The sequence below is a fragment of the Hoplias malabaricus genome, unplaced genomic scaffold (assembly GCF_029633855.1).
Source record: "Hoplias malabaricus isolate fHopMal1 unplaced genomic scaffold, fHopMal1.hap1 H_1, whole genome shotgun sequence".
Taxonomy (NCBI): Eukaryota; Metazoa; Chordata; class Actinopteri; order Characiformes; family Erythrinidae; genus Hoplias; species Hoplias malabaricus.
Window position 1 is genome coordinate 504,866 of NW_027101324.1, and position 5,000 is coordinate 509,865.

A 5,000-nucleotide genomic window follows, 5' to 3' on the forward strand; every position below is an offset into this window, starting at 1 on the left:
GGATCCCAATTCACATATATTTGACACAAGTCAAATATATTGCAATTGGGATCCCAATTCACATATATTTGACTTGTGTCAAATATATTGCAATTGGGATCACAATTGCAAATTATATCTTACCCAGAGCCCCAGGCTCCCAGAAGGGAGCTGGGCTGTGATAAGGCTTGCCCCGGAGCCTACCACTGGTGCTAAGACTCCCATAAGCCTCTGGATCTCTGCAGAGTCCCAGAGTCCCAGAGTCCCAGAGTCCCAGAGCCCCAGGGACCCAGAGACCCAGAGCCCCAGAGCCCCAGAGCCCAAGAGCCCCAGAGTCCCAGGGACCCAGAGTCCCAGAGTCCCAGGGACCCAGAGTCCCAGGGACCCAGAGTCCCAGGGACCAAGAGACCCAGAGCCCCAGGGACCCAGAGTCCCAGGGACCCAGAGTCCCAGGGACCCAGAGACCCAGAGACCCAGAGCCCCAGGGACCCAGAGCCCCAGAGCCCCAGAGCCCCAGAGTCCCAGAGCACCAGAGCCCCAGAGCCCCAGAGTCCCAGGGACCAAGAGTCCCAGGGACCCAGAGACCCAGAGCCCCAGGGACCCAGAGACCCAGAGCCCCAGGGACCCAGAGACCCAGAGCCCCAGGGACCCAGAGCCCCAGAGCCCCAGAGCCCCAGAGTCCCAGAGTCCCAGAGTCCCAGAGCCCCAGAGACCCAGGGACCCAGAGCCCCAGAGTCCCAGAGCCCCAGAGCCCAAGAGCCCCAGGGACCCAGAGACCCAGAGCCCCAGAGCCCCAGAGCCCCAGAGTCCCAGAGCCCCAGAGCCCCAGGGACCCAGGGACCCAGAGCCCCAGAGCCCCAGAGTCCCAGAGCCCCAGAGTCCCAGGGACCCAGAGACCCAGAGCCCCAGAGCCCCAGAGTCCCAGGGACCCAGAGCCCCAGAGCCCCAGGGACCCAGAGCCCCAGAGCCCCAGAGTCCCAGAGCCCCAGAGCCCCAGGGACCCAGGGACCCAGAGTCCCAGGGACCCAGAGCCCCAGAGCCCCAGGGACCCAGGGACCCAGAGCCCCAGAGCCTCAGAGACCCAGAGCCCCAGAGACCCAGAGACCCAGAGCCCCAGAGTCCCAGAGCCCCAGGGACCCAGAGCCCCAGAGTCCCAGGGACCCAGAGACCCAGAGCCCCAGGGACCCAGAGCCCCAGAGTCCCAGGGACCCAGAGACCCAGAGCCCCAGAGCCCAGGGACCCAGGGACCCAGAGCCCCAGAGCCCCAGAGTCCCAGAGCCCCAGAGTCCCAGAGCCCCAGAGTCCCAGAGCCCCAGGGACCCAGAGCCCCAGAGTCCCAGGGACCCAGAGTCCCAGGGACCCAGAGCCCCAGAGCCCCAGAGTCCCAGAGCCCCAGAGCCCCAGAGCCCCAGAGCCACAGGGACCCAGAGCCCCATGGACCCAGAGCCCCAGAGTCCCAGGGACCCAGAGACCCAGAGTCCCAGGGACCCAGAGACCCAGAGCCCCAGGGACCCAGAGCCCCAGAGCCCCAGAGTCCCAGGGACCCAGAGACCCAGAGCCCCAGAGCCCCAGAGCCCCAGGGACCCAGAGACCCAGAGCCCCAGAGCCCCAGAGCCCCAGAGTCCCAGGGACCCAGAGCCCCAAGGACCCAGGGACCCAGAGTCCCAGGGACCCAGAGTCCCAGGGACCCAGAGACCCAGGGACCCAGAGTCCCAGAGTCCCAGAGTCCCAGGGACCCAGAGCCCCAGGGACCCAGAGCCCCAGGGACCCAGGGACCCAGGGACCCAGAGACCCAGAGCCCCAGGGACCCAGAGCCCCAGAGCCCCAGAGCCCCAGAGCCCCAGAGTCCCAGGGACCCAGGGACCCAGGGACCCAGGGACCCAGAGCCCCAGAGCCCCAGGGACCCAGAGTCCCAGGGACCCAGAGACCCAGAGCCCCAGGGACCCAGGGACCCAGGGACCCAGGGACCCAGAGACCCAGAGCCCCAGAGCCCCAGGGACCCAGGGACCCAGGGACCCAGAGACCCAGAGACCCAGAGCCCCAGGGACCCGGCGCACCGGTCGAACCTATCTGGCCCACACTTAAGCCCCCGCCCTCGGACTAAACCAATCAGCCTGCCCCGTCAAAAAAGATGCCCACTGGTAGACCTGGAACCTTAAAATATATTGGAAGTGGGATGGTTGCCCAATTGCTGTATACTATATTGCAAGTTCATCCTGCCCACTGGTGGACCTGGGAGCCAAAACGGCGCGCAATATATTGGAAGTGGGACGGTTGCGCAATCGCTGTACAATATATTGGAAGTGGGATGGTTGCCCAATTGCTGTATAATATATTGCAAGTTCATCCTGCCCACTGGTGGACCTGGGTGCCAAAACGGCGCGCAATATATTGGAAGTGGGACGGTTGAGCAATCGCTGTACAATATATTGGAAGTGGGATGGTTGCCCAATTGCTGTACAATATATTGGAAGTGGGATGGTTGCCCAATTGCTGTATAATATATTGCAAGTTCATCCTGCCCACTGGTGGACCTGGGAGACAAAACGACGCGCAATATATTGGAAGTGGGACGGTTGCGCAATCGCTGTATAATATATTGGAAGTGGGATGGTTGCCCAATTGCTGTATAATGTATTGGAAGGACCCTCCGTCAAATCTCAAAGTTCATTCTGCCCACTGGTGGACCTGGGAGACAAAACGCCGCACAATATATTGAAAGTGGGATGGTTGCCCAATTGCTGTACAATACATGGGAAGTGGGATGGTTGTCCAGTTCATTACACCCTCATCCTGGGCCTCTGATTAGGCTTGCCCCGGAGCTTACCACCGGTGCCTACCTCCAGGGGCTTATTCACCCCAACGCCCTGGTCCCCTAACCCGGCATGAATTTCACCAAGGGTCCCCTACCTCCGGGGCTCCCTATCAGCCAATACATTAAGAACACCTCATCCTGGGCCTCTGATAAGGCTTGCCCCGGAGTTTACCACCGGGGCCTACCTCCGGGGCCTAATTAAACCCAACGCCCTGGTTCCCTGAACGGGCCTTATTCAAACAACCTCTCCGCCGCCTAAGCTCCGGAGCTTCCTTTTGGCTCCCAGAGGCCCAGAGGCCCAGGCTCCCAGAGGCCCAGAGGCCCAGGCTACCAGAGGCCCAGGCTACCAGAGGCCCAGAGACCCAGGCTACCAGAGGCCCAGGCTCCCAGAGACCCAGAGGCCCAGAGGCCCAGAGGCCCAGAGACCCAGAGGCCCAGAGTCCCAGAGACCCAGAGACCCAGGGCCCCAGAGACCCAGAGCCCCAGAGCCCCAGAGCCCCAGGGACCCAGGGACCCAGAGACCCAGAGACCCAGAGACCCAGAGACCCAGGCTCCCAGAGGCCCAGAGACCCAGAGACCCAGAGACCCAGAGCCCCGGGGACCCAGAGACCCGGAGACCCAGAGCCCCAGAGCCCCAGAGCCCCAGAGTCCCAGGGACCCAGAGCCCCAGAGCCCCGGGGACCCAGAGCCCCAGAGCCCCGGGGACCCAGAGACCCAGAGCCCCAGAGCCCCAGAGGCCCAGAGGCCCAGAGGCCCAGAGGCCCAGAGTCCCAGAGACCCAGAGACCCAGAGCCCCAGAGCCCCGGGGACCCAGAGCCCCAGAGCCCCGGGGACCCAGAGACCCAGAGCCCCAGAGTCCCAGGGACCCAGAGCCCCAGAGCCCCAGAGACCCAGAGTCCCAGAGCCCCAGAGTCCCAGGGACCCAGAGCCCCAGGGACCCAGAGCCCCAGGGACCCAGAGCCCCAGAGCCCCGGGGACCCAGAGACCCAGAGCCCCGGGGACCCAGAGACCCAGAGCCCCAGAGCCCCAGAGACCCAGAGACCCAGAGCCCCAGAGCCCCAGAGACCCAGAGCCCCAGAGACCCAGAGCCCCAGAGCCCCGGGGACCCAGAGCCCCAGAGCCCGGGGACCCAGAGACCCAGAGCCCCAGAGTCCCAGGGACCCAGAGCCCCAGAGCCCCAGAGCCCCAGGGACCCAGAGCCCCAGAGTCCCAGAGCCCCAGAGCCCCAGAGCCCCAGAGCCCCGGGGACCCAGAGCCCCAGAGCCCCAGAGCCCCGGGGACCCAGAGCCCCAGAGCCCCAGAGCCCCGGGGACCCAAAGCCCCAGAGCCCCGGGGACCCAGAGACCCAGAGCCCCGGGGACCCAGAGACCCAGAGCCCCAGAGCCCCAGAGACCCAGAGACCCAGAGCCCCAGAGCCCCAGAGACCCAGAGCCCCAGAGACCCAGAGCCCCAGAGCCCCGGGGACCCAGAGCCCCAGAGCCCGGGGACCCAGAGACCCAGAGCCCCAGAGTCCCAGGGACCCAGAGCCCCAGAGCCCCAGAGCCCCAGGGACCCAGAGCCCCAGAGTCCCAGAGCCCCAGAGCCCCAGAGCCCCGGGGACCCAGAGCCCCAGAGCCCCGGGGACCCAGAGACCCAGAGCCCCAGAGTCCCAGGGACCCAGAGCCCCAGAGACCCAGAGCCCCAGGGACCCAGAGACCCAGAGCCCCAGAGTCCCAGAGACCCAGGCTCCCAGAGGCCCAGAGGCCCAGAGGCCCAGGCTACCAGAGGCCCAGAGGCCCAGGCTACCAGAGGCCCAGGCTCCCAGAGGCCCAGAGGCCCAGGCTACCAGAGGCCCAGAGGCCCAGAGCCCCAGAGCCCCAGAGACCCAGAGGCCCAGAGACCCAGAGTCCCAGAGACCCAGAGACCCAGGCTACCAGAGGCCCAGAGGCCCAGAGGCCCAGACTACCAGAGGCCCAGGCTTCCAGAGGCCCAGAGAAATTTTATTTATATTTGATTTGGACATTTTACGCTCTTTCTGGACCCTTAGACCCTCCCCCAAGCTTTGGGCGGGACTTTAGAGAGGTCAAAGTTGAATGCATCCCATTTGCAATATATATGACACTGTTAAATATATTGGAAGTTGGATGGTGTAGGTTATTCCATTCAGAAAGCCAATCAGAGCCAATCAGAGCCAAGTGACACATACTAAAGGGATGGGCCCAACGTT